Source organism: Microtus ochrogaster, chromosome 8, assembly GCF_000317375.1.
Source record: "Microtus ochrogaster isolate Prairie Vole_2 chromosome 8, MicOch1.0, whole genome shotgun sequence".
In the NCBI taxonomy this organism is placed as follows: Eukaryota; Metazoa; Chordata; class Mammalia; order Rodentia; family Cricetidae; genus Microtus; species Microtus ochrogaster.
Window position 1 is genome coordinate 12,656,545 of NC_022015.1, and position 16,380 is coordinate 12,672,924.

Sequence of the window (16,380 nt, forward strand, 5' to 3'; positions counted from 1 at the left end):
CACACACACACACACACACACACACACACACACACACACACACACACCAGATCATAGTGGCACATGCCTGTCACCCCAGAACTCTTGGAAGGTGATGGCAGCAGGATTCAAGACCATCATTGGCACCACATCAAGTTTGAGTACAACCTAAGCTATGTGTAAAAAGGTAACTCATGTAATGGGGAAGAATTGGTGAATTGATGATAAAGGTCTAGGATCCAGAATGCATAAGAAAACACATGATACAGCCCAATCATAAATGGACAAAGGATGCACATATATACTTTCTACCCAAGGAAGTTCTGTGACTAACCAATAAGCACAACAGATGTTCAACTTCTCTAGTCATCATGAAATCCCAATCAAAGCCATGTGATGTTCTTTTCACTCAGCTACAGTAATGAAAAGGAACAGGAAATAATAAACATTGGGTAGGAGGTAGATTAACTAGATTAAATACTGGTCTGCCAGTGGAAATGTAAATTGGTATAGTTGCTCTAGAGACAGACAATTCCTTATACAGTTAAACATAAATCATGATGTAATTTAGCAATTCTATTCCTAAGTATATATTCTGAAATAACTGAAAATAAGAGATTAAAAAATCTTATTTATTAGGGGCTGGAGAGATGGTTCTGCAAGATGGAGAGCCTAAGTTTGAAGCCCTATTACCTTAGAATGCAAAAAATCCCACAAAAACAAAATAACAAACAAACAAAACCAGATGTGACCAAGTGTGTACCTATAACCCCCGTGCTATGGGGAAAGAGGGTCTCTGGGCTTGCTGGCTGCTACCCTAGGTTCAATGAAAGAATCTGTCTTAAGACAGAGCAGGAAACTAAAAATCCTCTGGACATGTGCAATCTACACACACATATATCACACAGAAGCTCATAAATGTTGTCTTTATATGAATTCTCGTAGCAGACAACACTGAAAATAGTCAAAAGATACAAACAACCCAAAAGTCCTTTAAAAGAAGAATGGAGAAGCAAAATACACTCTACCCAGACAAATGACTATTATTGGGGATGCCTGAAGAGCCACTGACCTTCAGTCTGTGATGGAAGCCCAGTCTGGGTTCTGATGCCAGTGAAGAAAAGCAACAGCAGCAAAGGTGGCAACACAGGGTCAATCAACTCATAGAGTAAATGATGTCAGTTTATCCCCAGATTCCACATGGTAGAAAGAACAAACCAACTGCAAGTTACTCACTTATAGCCACATAAGCCCTTTGGCATGGATGCAAATACATACAAACACACACACACACACACACACAATTTAAAATATATTAAGCATATATTTTAAAAATTTAATTCACTTAATTAGGTTTATAAATTTCAAAATATCACAAAAATCTGAAGAAAACAATTATAAGTGAACCTCAAGAGCCTCACCATGTCTATTGGAATACACCTATATTGTTGTATTTTCTGAAAAGGGAAGCCAGTAAAACCCATTTTTAGCCCATATGCTACATATGAAGAAAGGAAACTGCCCAAAGATGACAAAGTTAAATAATAGAAAATACCTGGATCCTGGAAATTATTGCTATGTGTACAATGGCAGGGACTTCTGTCACCTGTTTCTTTTTCAGTTCTCCTTTTCTTCTTTTTAGTAGACTGGGGACTGGACCCAGAGTCCCACAAACACCAAGCAAATGGTGTACTGCTCGGCTCCATTCTAGTACTTGTTTTCCTTACTTTCAGATAGAGTCTCACTAAGACACCAGGCATGACCTGAACTGCTTATATAGCTAAAACATGAATTGATCTTTTGATCCTCCTGCCATAGCCTCCTGAGAATCTGGGATTACAAATCTGTACCCCCAGGTACTTCTCAGATTATTGTGAATAAACAAAATAACAACCATCAAATCTATTTGTTTGGAGGATAGGGGAAATACATATTTTTGAAAGATCTCACTATGTAGTCCTGATTGGCCTGGACTTACTTTGTAGACCAGGTTGGCTTCAGAACTCAAGTACTGGGGTTGTAGGCATGTGTCAATGAAACTGGCTTAAATCTCTCTTTTACAATCTCCTTTCAATTGGACTTTCCATTGACTTACAGCTACTCTGTCTCAGGATATTTGTTCTTGTAGACAAGGTTTCTGTCCCAAAGAAACACACAGACGTCTATATTAATTATAAACTAGTTGCCATATTAGCTTGGGCTCCTTATTAACTCTTATAACTTACATAACCCATAATTCTTGTCTGTGTTAGCCACGTGGTTTGGTACCTTTTATCAGTAAGGCATTCTCATCTTGCTTCCTCTGTGTCTGGATGACAACTGCAGACTGAGTCTTTCCTCTCCCAAAATTCTCCTGTTCTGGTTACCCTATCTATACTTCCTTCTTAGCTACTGGCCAATCAGTGTTTTATTAAAATACAAGTAACAACTCTTTACAGGGTACAAGACCATTGCCCCACAGTACTTCCTGTTTGTTTGTTTGTTTTGCTACTAGGGGTATTTCCAAGAGCTTTATCTATAGAAAAGACCTTATGCTTCCCAGGCTGGCCTGAATCCCTGGACTAAAGAAACATTTTACTTCAGTCTCCAAAGCATACCTGGCTTATTGCACTATTTTTTTCCATTCAGGCCTATTTTTTTCCCTTCTAGAGCTGTTTCCGTTTCATTATTTAAGTTTATATTACATGAAACCCAACTGAAAAAGGAAAAATAACATACATTGCATGTATGTTAATAGTAAATTTTTATTCTCACTCTCCAATACACATGGTGTATATGGGGACAATACAAATTAAGCGTTCACATATTTTTTTAATTGAGATACAACAAAACTGGATCTTGGGACCAGATTTCATTTATACCTCCTGACTAGTGATGAAGTAGGGTGTGAATATACACACTGTTAGTCTGAGGCCAGCCTGGGAAACAGCAAGTTCCAGGCCAGCTTGGGCTCCACGACAAGTCTCTGTCAAAAAAGGGCTAGGATGAGGCTCAGTTGGTAAAATGCTTACCTACCACGTATCAATCAGTCCTTTCAAAGTGTCATTGTTGCCTCTAATTGTGTCCATGTGGCCATAACCTTTACCTAAATTTATCTTTATTATATAATACCATCTACTTTTTTTCAAATATTTTCATTCATGAAATTTTGATCTCCTTATAATAGTTCTATCTTATATTCTAGTTATTTTTGAGACAGAATTTGCCTGTCCCAGATGGTAATTTGTTGTCCTAGATGGTATTGCAGGAGTGTTTTACTATCACAGGCAATTTTTATTTTCAATCCTTCTTATGGGCAAAGAATTTTCACGTTGTTTACGGTTATGTCCCATTGTAAAAAGCATTTCCTGGTACAAGTGGCATCAATATTTATTGATTAATTGACTATTTTTTTTCCTGAAATTCTCTACATAGAATGATGCTTCATCCTACCAAGTCTTTAATGATTCACAGAATACAATTAATGTTGTTTTGGTCAGAGCCTTTGAATTCTATTCCTTCTGCCTGCATGGTTTTGTTGGTGGTGGTGGTATTCCTCAGTTCTGAAACGTAAGGTGCACTCTCTGTGTTGGTATTCTCTAGACACTGGAAATACGAAATTCAATAAAACACTTTCTTCTATAACCAGTTCCATTTCACACAGTCGAGTCAGACAAAGACTAATGTAGTAAACTACAAACTAAAGCATCTTCTGGGCAAATATAAGATGATGTAGCTGCTTTTGGAATAAGCATAGCAATTCCTCAAGCAATTAAACATGGAGTACTAGAAATTTTAGAAATTATAGATATTTACCCAAAAGAAGAGAAAATTTATGTCTACATCAAAGCTTGTGCTTAAACATTTAGGGCAGCTTTATTTATTACAGCCCCAAGTGGAAACAACTCAGAGAGTACAAATAAAGTACTGTCTATCCATACAATAGAGTAGTATTTGGTATTGACAAGAAATGAAGCACTTACAGGACTGCATGGATAAACTTCAGAAATGTAAGAAGCCACTGACAAAATCCCATATATTATATGGTACTATTTACGTGAAATATTCAGAATATGGAAATATACATATATGTATATGTCTTAATGGGAACCTTCTGTCTATGTATTGCTTTTATTGGTTAATGAATAAAGAACTGGCTTGGCCTATAGCATGGGAGGAGGAAGGCAGAGTCAGAGAGATGCCAAGGAGCCGCTGCTAGAGATAGACGTGGTGAAACTTTGCTGGTAGGCCATGATCTCATGGTGATACACAGATAATAAAAATGGGTTAAATTAATATGTAAGAGTTAGTAATAAAAAGCTAGAGCTAATGGGCCAAGCAGTGATTGAATTAATACAGTTTCTGTGTGGTTATTTTGGTTCTGGGCTGCTGGGACGAACAAGCAGCCTCCTTCCTATATCTAGGTTGAGGATTTTATTACTGTGAAGAGACTATGACAATGGCAACTCTTATAAATAAAAAACATTTCATTGTGGTAGCTCCCTTCAGAAGTTCAGGCCATCATCATAATGACAGGGAGCATGACAGCATGCAGGCAGATGTGATACTAGAGCTGAGAGTCCTACATCTTGACCCAGAGGCAACAGGAAGTCAACTGACTGTCACACTGGATGAAGCTTGAGAAAAGAGACCTCAAAGCCCACCCCACAGTGGCACACTTCCTCCAACAAGGCCACATCTCCTAATAGTGCCACTCCCTTTGGGAGAGAAAAAAATTAACAAATTAATGGTTCTTTTTCAATAGAGCCACTTAAGAGGTTTGGGGATAATGAGTAAACCTTTGAAGTTGGATTTGGTATTAGATGTACATGTCCATGGATTCACTAATATCCACAAATAGCACCTTGTATTTTAATAAATCTTTTTAAAATAGATAACTGACCAAAACTTGTAAAAAGAAAATTATACATCTGCCATCTCTAAGCACCTGCCAAGAGCTCACACTACTTTTCCATTGAAAGATATCCTACTTCTGTGCACCTGATCTGTTTTCCTACAGGAATCTCTAGGTGTTTATTTACATTAGTGTCACCCACTGTTGTCAGTTCTGCTCCCTACTACACAAAGTGTTCCTTGGAAGGAATTTCCCTCCTTTTTTAAGTTCCAAGTGCCCATAACAAATACAACAGATTTTGTATTCAAAGAAGAATTTGATAACACAATTGGATTAATATCAAGATAGAAGGGCTTTGTTATATTTGGGAATAGGAAAAGTTGTAAAAACTTCAAATAGTTGTTTAGTGGAAAATATAAGCATGGGGCATAAAAACAATAGCAGGTGGATGATACAAAGGTGACTGTGCCAGTCAGCTCAAATTTCCAGCACATAAGTCCCAGGCATGAAGAGGTCAAAGTAGCTGAATAGGAGCCTATTCTGCTGTTCTAAGTAAGGCCCACTGCATAGAACTGAAGCTTGCCAATGTCTTCTAAGCAAAATAAACAACAAAAGACTGTAAAAGACCTCAAGAAATGTAGAGAACAACAAAAATGGAAAGTTGTCAATACAAATAATATATATTATGAAAAAGGGACTTAGGTAATGAGGCCCTGGGCTCATTTCTCAACACCACATAACATGAGAGTGATGATGTATGTTCTGTAATCCTAGTACTCGAGAGATAGAAAAACGAAGATCAGAAGTTCAAAATTATCTTCAGCTCCATATTCAGTTTGATTCCCATCTATATAGACTCCAGCTGAAATAATAATAAAAATACGTAAAATTAATATAACACAAAATAAAAAGGTTTAGGCAAAGCCCTTTTAATACAGAAAATATTTTTTCTTGAGAGTGGCAGGGTAAACCAAATTGGCTTCAGAGTTGTTTTTAGCAGAGCTTCTCTGTCACTATCAATAGTTCTTCTCAGGTTCTGTCAAGCAGTTTTGGTCTACAATATGTAATTCCCTTTAAAATGTCAAGGCATGTCCACCAATTTCAGCTGATATTTGCTTTCTGTTGTGTTGTATTATCATAAACTTTGCATTGTAACGACCAACATCAAGTTTTTTTTGGTAATCTTACAGCACTATGACCACTGTCCTAAGACATCTTTTCATAGGCAGAAAAAGTCATGCTAGCTCCCAAAACCACATTAATAATAGTAGGAAGAAATATCACAGAGGAGCACAAAAGCAGATCTATACAGTTTATTGCAATCATGGAGATACAGAATAGCATACATACTTGTTGACCCTAAGAATAGAGTCACTATAACTGATATTTACTGCAGGCTTTATGCATATATGAAAGGGGTTTTCAGAGATCCAAGAGACAGACTCATTCAGCAACATCAGCAGTCTGATTCCTGAGCCCACATCCTAGCTACCTGTCTTAGTTATTTTCTGTTGCACAGGAAATCACTATGACCATAGCAACTTATAAAAAAAAGAGTTTATTAGGGGCTTAAAGCTTTCTAGGGTCAGTCCATGACCATCATGGTGGCAGGAAGCATGGCAATAGCAGGTAGACAGGCATGGCTAAGAGTTTATATACTTATCCATAAATAAAAGGCAGAGATACGTAACTGGGAACAGTGTGAACTTTGAATCTGAAAACCCACCCCCAGTGACATACTCCCTAATCATTCTCAAATATTTTTACCAATTGGGAACCAGACATTCCTGACCCTCATAGGCTTGTGGACATATCATAATGCAAAATGCATTTAGTCCAACTTCATATGTGCCCCTAGTCTTTCACAGTCTCAACACTGTCTCAAAGTCCAAAGTCTTTTCTGGGACTCAAGGCAATCTTGTACCTGTATCCCGCTGTAAACTTAAAATCAAAATCAAATTACATACTTCCATCACACAATGGTACAGAATATGCATTGCCATTACAAAAGGAAGCATTGGGGGCATAGTGAGAAATACTGAACCAAAGTAAGATCCAAATACAGTAGGGCAAATTCTAAATCCTATAGCTCCATGTCTCATGTCAAATGCCATAGGTGGCTCCACCCTCCAACTTTTATGACCACAACACACTACTCTTGGGTTGGTTCCACTTTCTGTATGCAGTTATCTCTTTGGCAGATACCCCACATCTCCAACATCTTAGAGTCTCTATCATAATCTAGGCTTCATTTCCACAGCTTCATGAAAGGGCCTTTTTGGGTTTCTGAAAAAGGATTTTGTTTTCTGACCTCAGCAGTTCTCCTTACCACAGAGGAAGATTCCACAACCTCTTTATCCTGTACCCTTCATGACTCTAAAACCAGAACCACTATGACCTAACCTGCCATGTTCAGCTGCCTGCTTGTGTAGAGTCTGACGTAGTATGCCCTTCTGTATGCTGTGAGTATGTTTTATTACTGCTGGTTAATAAAGAAGCCAATTTGGTGAATAGTCAGGCAGAATAGAGCCAGGCAGTAAACCTAAGCAAAGATAACGGGAAAAAGAACATGGAATCAGGGAGACAGCAGCTGTTTGAGGAGTAAGATGACAGAGCATTGCTTGCAAGTCATGGGCCACATGGCTGTTATTCTTTCTGTGGAGTTGGATATGGGGTTGGAGAGAAAACACGAGACCCACGGCATTCCCACGTGGGTGAACTTTAATGGGGAGGAGGGTGATGACAGGTGAGGGACGGGGGTGAAAAGACAAAAGGGAAAGAGGAGCGACTTATGGCATCCCCCATTTTTAAAGGGGAATCCAGGTGCGTTTGGGAGAATGTCCTGCGCATGCGTGGCTTTCCATTGAGCTGGGATCTGTAGTCCAGGGGGATGCTGTATTCTCTGCACATGTGCGGCCTTGTCTCCAAAAGGAACAATGGCAATAGACAGATTAACAGAAATTAGTTAATTTAAATATGTAGAGCCAGCCAGTAAGAAGTCTGAGCCATTGGTCAAACAGTTTATAATTAATATTAAGACTCAGAGTGTTTATTTGAGAACTGGCAGGAGGTAGAGAAAGCTCCAGTTACAGTGCTTGGCTACCTCCTTGAATTATATTTGCATAAACTTAGATTTGCTGTTGCTCTTTAGGATCAGCAACCACCCCCCAGGCCTTTTACCTTCAGAAGTGGCAGAATTTCCTGGGTCAGGTCCTGCCCTGAGGTGACTGGCTTTTCCCTTTATCCCACTTCAAACCACGCCTCTCCTTATCTCCTTCAGCAAGCCTTGACTCCAGCATCAAATTTACTGGTGCTCAAATTGTACATCTTTTTGTCTTGCTAGGGTTTTTTCATTGTAGATTTGTACAAGAGTGGTTACTAATAAGCAAGCAGCATAGTCAATATTAAGCTGTTTTGAAAGCTCCTCTGCCAACTAAATTAATCCACTATTTTTCAATTTTGCTTTAGGTAAGATTTTAGGACAAGGACAAAGCACCCACATTCTTTGCCAAAATATCACCAGGATAGTCTATAGCCCAACTGTTAATATTGTTCCCCCGGAAAACTCTTGAGCTGGGCCTTCATTGTCCACACTGTGCTCTGCAGTCTTATCTTCCAAGCTCCTAGTAGGTTGGTCCCTTAAGCTCCCTATAGTATTCAACAGCCACTTTCTAGTCCAAAGTTCCAAAGTCTTCTATGTTCCTCCAAGGATCAACAATTGTCAGGCATCTCAGAGCAATAGTCTACTCACTGGCACTAAGTTGTGTCTTTTCTGTTACCATGACAGGCAATACACACACACAGAAAGAGAGACAGAGAGACAGAGAGAGTTTATTTGGTGCTTACAGTTTCAGAGTCCATAGCAACAATGGCAGGGAGCATGGCCTCAGGTAGATACGATGCTGGAGCACTAACTGAGAGCTTACATCACTATTTATAAAAACAAGGTAGAGAGTGCTAACTGGGAATAATTTGGACTTTTGAAACTCGAAAGCCCACCCCAGTGACATTCCTCCAGCAGCAAGGCCATATTTCCTAATCATTCTCAAATAGTGCCTCCAACTTGGGACCAAACATTCAAATATATGAGCCTATGGTGACCATTCTCGTTCAAACCATCACCCCACTACACTTCTGCCTGATAATTCCCTGCACTGCTGGCTGATTATATATGAGACACAAACATAGGCACACACTCTCTCTTCTCTCTCCCACTAGCACTTTAAGTTATAATTAATTGATATTCTATAGGAAAATACCAAGAAATATCTGAAATATGAAAGTACGATACTAGTAACTGGCCTAAAATTACTGTTGTCAACTCAGTGTTCTGTGAAGACTATCAGCTAACACTTGTGTTTCTGTGTTAATTCTTTTCAATGCCTAGATTGCCCTGTCAGCTTACAGAATAATAATTACTACCCATTCTTTAAGATGTCCTATATTTACCAGACATTCTTGTAACCCATTATCTGGGAGACCAAAGCAAGAGAAATGCTGCAGGATGGAGTCTAGTTTAAGCTACCTATTCAGTTCCCAAGTCCATTCCACAGCAAAAAATCATGTCTCAAAAGACAGTAACAATGATACAAAGCAGTGTCACTTCCTATAGACAGACGTCTCCAACTCATCAAAGAATTAGTTATAGACTTGACTAGGTTCTCACTTATTTTGGTTATGTACCCTTCATACCATCTGCAAATGTTCACTACAGAATAAAAACCAGTTTAAATACTTTAAACAGAAGGAGATTTAACACTGTGCAAGGTGTCTAGGCTGGGCCTCCTGGGGAAGTTTTCATAATACTATAGAACTGACCAACTTAGAACAAGAGTATACTCCATAGCTGTGATTCAAAACATCAGAATTGAACAGTTAGTCACACTTCTGCTGAAATGGCCTCTTTACACTCAGAGGACTGGGAAACAGACCTGGGGCTGCAGCAGCAGAGTAACCACTGCTCTCTGGGTCATGTTTGCTAATGGCAAATAGTCACAAGCAGAATAATCAGTCCTTCATAATTACATGTGAGTCTATCCAATTGGTAGACCCTAATTTATATCCAAATGCCTAGCTGAAAGAGTGTAGGGAATCTTAGTTTGAGATCTTTCCGTCTTTGTCAAATAGCAAGGGTCTAGTAAAGACAGAAACGGAAGCTAAGTGAGACAGTCTGGATCACTAGCTAAGGTGCCTTGTAGACTGTATTTTGATGTGTGTTCTTTCATCAGAGGCTGGCAAAACAGAGCAACAATATTTGATTTGTCCTGATCTCAAATGCTTAGATGGTCAGTACCAAAAGATATTTTCAAAATGAGCAGTTTCTTTATAATCTCCCATGTGAGTTATGACTGAATTCAAAGGAGATTCCAGGGCATTATTCTTATTATTGGCTTGGCGCACTCCATGCTTCCTGAGCAGTATGTGCACAAACCTTACAAGGCAGGATTATGGTCTGGGTGAGAACTATTTACCCAACTCAGCTATTTCTCCAGTGAGAATCGTGCCAACAAACCACATTCTATTCTTGTTTATACCCAATCCCCATAGCTACATCTTTGGGGATTTTCCTAAATCCTATTTGATCACAGTAGCTCAAGAAAAGTTCAGATTATCCTTATGGAGTATAGTTTCTGGATCCAAGAGGAAAACCATTGTTTTTGGGCAGAATACTGGTGCATGCCCCTGGTTCTCCCCAACTGAATGTCATTAGTAAGCATTTCTGAAAAGTGTACTTCCATCTCCCACTTCCATACAACAGACTTGAATACAAACCCTCCCTCTGACATCAAGAATACTAACTATAAAGTCCATACTACCCTTGCCAAACAGTTGCTGCTTATACTTGCTCTAAAGAACCAATTCCCCTGGTCAGCCACATGTCCACCTCCATGCTTGACCTGTCACTTTTCTTTTGTAATGCCCACTCTTTCTTCCTATTTTGAGTGGAATCTAGTTTTCTCTGCATTTCATGAACTCTCTGTTCTTCATAATTGAGTGCCTACCATATCTCTTCTATACAGTTCTTCTGAGCAATCCAGGTCTTTAATATTTTCCTATCTGCTGTGCCTAATATGGTTTTCTTATATACTTTAAGCTGTCATTGGTTGGGCCTAAAAACCTAGTATTTCAGTTAGAGGATTTGGTTATTTCATCTTATAATTATTTCCTCATACAATTATTTTTGTCTTCAGGTATGAATCCAGTAATTCACATGGGTTAAATGTATAATCATGGGTAAGAGTGAGATGGTCATGATAGAATTATAATTTTTCTTAGTTATTATGATTAAAGCAGCAAAATTTTGATCAACTCCTATACATTGCATTCTCTTTCAGTCATTCTAGAAACTTCAATTTGAGGCAGTGTCTGATGGAACCCTGGGTGGCTTCGAAGCCATTGTGTGGCTGAGGATGATATTGAATTTCTGATTCTCCTGCCTTTGCTGCCTGAATTCTGGGATTACAGGCAGATAATGGGATTGTATGGCCACAACAATGGCCAGTTTTTTTATGGGATGCTGTATATAGAACCTGAGGCTTTGTGCATGTTTCAAGCAGTCAACTAACTCAGCTTACATCCTCAGCCAGAAAGGATTCTATTCTCCTGCTAATATTGTCTTAGTGCCTACCTGAATTGAATGATGCTGGGACATATGGCAGGTACTTGACAAGCATGAACAGGGATGAATCTGAGGCTCCGTGGTATCAGATACAATTTCTCAGTAAACTATTCTCTTCATTAATCTGAGGTTCAGGGTAAAATCTGAGTTTGAGGTGAAAGTACTGATGCAAACTGAAGTGAGGATACTGGATGAGATGACCTGAAATGTTCTGCATCTATGGGAAAGATGATTTTCTAGTTTGTCTGAGTGTTATAGGATTCTAGAAGAAAAGATAATGTAATCCTCAGTCAGGTTTGGGCACAGAACATAAGGAGATCACACAAACACCATCAAATGCAGCCATCTCTTTCTGTTTCCCTTGGACAAACCCAGCAATTTTGTGGAAAGTTTTATGATATCACCAGGGTAAAGAAGCCGACAGCAGCATTTATCATTTATGAAAAAGCACTTTAATAATTCACTGTTTCAATTAACATTTACTCTTAATCAAGATTTCACTTCTGAAAGCCTCATAGCCAGGCCCAGCAGGTCGGTTTAGAACCAATCTCCATCTGCCTGAGATGAAGCCACAAAGATACAAATGCCAGCTTTTCTTAAAGTGAGAGATGGGAAGTTCTTTCCAAAGAAGATGCTCCTGAAAGTCAGACACTCAATGAAGTTAAGAAAAACTTGTACCTACATGGGATGTCATGACTCCCAACTTTCACCTTGAACTCAGATTTTACCCTGACACCCAGATTTATAAAGACAATTACAGCTGTGTGGTGGTGGCGCATGCCTTTAATCCCAGCACTCGGGAGGTGGATCTCTGTGAGTTTGAGGCCAGCCTTCTCTACAAGAGCTAGTTCCAGGACAGGCTCCAAAACCACAGAGAAACCCTGTCTCGAAAAAAAAAAAAAAAGACAATAATTACTGGGAAATTCTATCTCATGTCTCATGAAGCCTCAGATTTATATCCCACTCAACAAATACATGTCATATGTCCTAACATCCCTCAATTCTGAGTAGGCACCATGAAAATACTAATTAGCAGAAAAATAGAATTCTTTGTGACTGAAAAACGTAACCTCAGTTGGTGAAGCACTTGAAATATGCACAAAACCCAGTTCACAAAGGAAATGCCTGAGTTTTTCTCTCTGAGAGATTATAAATTAGTTTCTACCATCTTTCTTCCATGTTCTTTTTTTTTTTTTTTTTTTTTGAGACAGGGTTTCTCTGTAGCTTTGGATTTTGTCCTGGAACTAGCTCTTGTAGGCCAGGCTGGCCTCACACTCACAGATGCTGGGATTAAAGGCGTGCACCACCACTGCCCGGCCCGTGTTCTTTAGTAAGAGCTATGTCTTTCTATCTCTCCCTTTCTCCAAGTTGGAAGGCGCTCTACAGCATTCTCTATATATTCTGGAACACTAGCATGCTTCTTCCCATGTTTCACCATTTATAATCTGGTTATTTACTGTTAACCATTTCTACAAAATAAAATAAAAGCTAACACTCTCTTCTGAATAAGAAAGAGGAAGAAAGGATGGTTTCTATCATTTATTTTAACATAGTGGCAATTTTTCCAAAATGCATAGAGCCTTAGCTGGAAATATTTAATTGTAACAGGCATGCTTTACTGGTCTGGAATAACAGTAACTCTTTACGACAATTATCAAATGATCAGAGATTCTGCTTTTTTTTTTTTGCTTAAGTAGCGTTTATGTAATTTTTTCTGTGCTTGTTTGCTCATCTATAAAATAGAAATAATGCAGTACAATTGAGAAGGCTGCTTTATTAAAGGAACCACTGACCAAGCCTTTGCGCACTGGCTGCCTCCAGAGAACACTAAAGCACTGAAAACATTTCTGCATCACAAGTGAGATGGAATTCTTTCATAGTCTTAAGAAATGCATGCAAGCATATCTCCTGCACTTTTCCAGTTATTCATTGCAGCATTCTCATTCATTTGGCATTCAACAGATGACGGTTATGTGCTAGGTTTTCTTCTAGAAGCTGAGGATCGTCAAAACCCATATCCCTATAGAAACAGCAGCTTCGTCCTGGGAAAAAACTTGCAAGAATGAATTCACAGCTACACAGTCATTCAGTTATCCATTCATTCACTCTTAAGCTAGACTATACACTGCAAACTATCTTAGACTAGAGAAGCCATAGGCAGATAGCTAGTTAAATAAATATAACTAAGAAAATATTGGATGATACAATAATTTTCAATTATTTACTCAGGATATGTTCCTAAGACCCAAGCTGAAGCTTGAAACTTTGAACATCCTAGATCCTATATATGCATAGAAACAAATAATAAACTTTCATTTTTGAATTAGGTGTAATCTGAGATTAATTAAAGCAAATAAAAATATATACAAATGCTAAATATATACAAATGCTAAAATATAATAAGTACAATAATATAGTATAATAAAATTGTCAGGATTACTCTCTTGGACCTCATTAAGAAAAAACAAGGATTATTTTGAACACAAACACCTCCTCCTTTGTGGTTCTCTTTCTGTTTTTATGACTTTGGGGATCAAATGAGGTACTTTATACATTAGCCAGCATCCCCAGTCTGAACACAAGCACGGTGATACTGCAGTAAGTGATCTGATGGCTGAGATGGCTCCTGAATTATCAGCAGGCAGGAGGTGTATACCTCTGGGCCACACTGGGCCATGGGATGTTTCACATCTTAGGTAAAACAGACTAAAATGATTCAGGATTTCATTGCTTTGTTCTTCCAACTTTTTACCTAATAGATTTTGGACCAATGACTTCTTGAATTTTGCATGCAAATGGATGGAAATAGAAAACACTATCCTGAGTGAGATATCCCAGACCCAAAAAGATGAACATGGGATGTACTCACTCATACTTGGTTTCTAGCCATAAATAAGGGTCACAGAGACTACAAGTGGTGAACCTAAAGAAACTAAATAAGAAGGTGAACCCAAGGAAAAACTAATAGTTATGCTCTTGGCTATGGGAAGTAGACAAAATTGCCAGGGAGAAGGTCGGGATCTTGGGGGTGGGTGGGATAGGGGTAGGGGGAGATGGGGAGAGAAAAGTTAGAAGGGAAGGAGGGGGGAACTTGGGGAAACAGGAGGAGTGGGATGGAGGAAGGTTGGACAGGGGAGCACGGAACCACAGTTCTTAGTTAGGGGAGCCACTTTAGGGTTGGCAGGAGACTTGACCCTGGAGTGACTCCCAGGAGCCCAAGGCGATGTCCCCAGTTAGTTCCTTGGGCAGCTGAGGACAGCGAACCCGAAATGACCCTGTCCTGTGGCAATACTGACGAATATCTTGCATATCACCATAGAACCTTCATCTGGTGATGGATGGAGATAGAGACAGAGACCCACACTGGAGCACTGGACTGAGCTCCCAAGGTCCCAATGAGGAGCAGAAGGAGGGAGAACATGAGCTAAGAAGTCGGGACCACGAGGGGTGCACCCACCCACTGAGACAGTGGAGCTGATCTATTGGGAACTCACCAGGGCCAGCTGGACTGTGACTGAAAAAAGCGTGGGATAAAACCGGACTCACTGAATATGGTGGACAATGAGGGCTGCTGAGAAGCCAAGGACAATGGCACAGGGTTTTGACCCTACTTCATGTTCTGGTTCTGTGGGAGCCTAGCCTGTTTGGTTGTTCACCTTCCTAGACATGGACAGAGGGGGGCGGACCTTGGACTTTCCACAGGGCAGGGAACCCTGACTGCTCTATGGACTGGAGAGGGAGGGGGAGAGGAGCGCGGGGAAGGGGAAGAAGGGGGGGAGGAGGGGGAGGGAAATGGGATGCTGGGAGGAGGCAGATTCTTTTTTTTTTCTTAATAAAAAAAATTCTACTTTACAAATAAATAATATTGAACAACAACAAAAAAAAGATTTTGGACCACAGTTTACCACAGATAACTAAAACTGAAACCATAAAATAAGTGACTATTTTAGTCAATGGTAACCAGAAAAGGATCATACAGAAATGGCTGCCTTAACTTGGTGAGTCCTTAAAAACTGTGAAAATGATGCTGGAGTATAGGTCTTCACCGTTGATGGCTTCTGGCAGAGAGGGATGGGAAAGAACTCAGTTTTCTTTAAGGGGCTGGCCACTAGAACGACCACGCTACAATGAGTATATGGGCAACACAGATTGGACTTGGTAGGGCCTTTTTTTTTTTTTTTTGGTTTTCTTTTGGGGGAGGTGCAAAGGTAGGAGCGTGGACCTGGGAGGAATGAGCAGTGAGTGCCTTATGAAATTCTCAAATAATTAATGCAAATATTATGTTGTGGGGAAGGGGGACCTGAGGACTCCCCGAGGAAACAGAAGTCAGGAGAAATGCACTGCAGGCACAGGTAATAACTAGTGTGCCGACATTTGGGCGGGAATGACCGTCCTTGTTTCACAAGCAGAAAGTATCTTAGTTAATGGAAAAGGCGAGAAAGGATGAGAGACTAGAAAGGTCTAACCTTGTGGGATCTCTTAGCCCAGCTGGAGATTTTATTGTGAATGAATTTTAAAGCAGTAGAGCAGCAAGGCTGACTTACATTTTAAAAAGTGAACTCTGACTCACAAGAGTGAATTTTGTAGGAGCCGGATTGCACCAGGAGCTGGAAAAGCAACAAAGGAGAAAAACATCAATGGTCAACTAGTGCCACCAAGGTGGAGGTTTGCAAAAGCAGATGGATTCACTTAGAGTTGTCTCGGTTATTATTCCTATTCTTGTGACAAAATGTTCTGCCTAAAGAACCTTAGAGAAGGAGGCTTTTCCTTCCTCACAGTTTAAGATACTGCCCATCACAGCAGGACAGCAGGGGCTTGAAGTAGTTGGTCATATTGTCCACAATATAATTAGTAGAGAATGATAAATACTGTGTTCAGCCCCCTTTCTCTTCTCCCTCTCTCTCTCTCTCTCTCTCTCTCTCTCTCTCTCTCTCTCTCTCTCTCTCTC

At 39.6% G+C, this 16,380-nt stretch overlaps 1 pseudogene; it reads left to right on the forward strand.

Annotated features, from left to right (window-relative positions):
• The first annotated feature begins 7,452 nt into the window (after window positions 1-7,452).
• Window positions 7,453-16,380, forward strand: part of LOC101989744 — a 17,478-nt pseudogene continuing 8,550 nt past the window's right edge.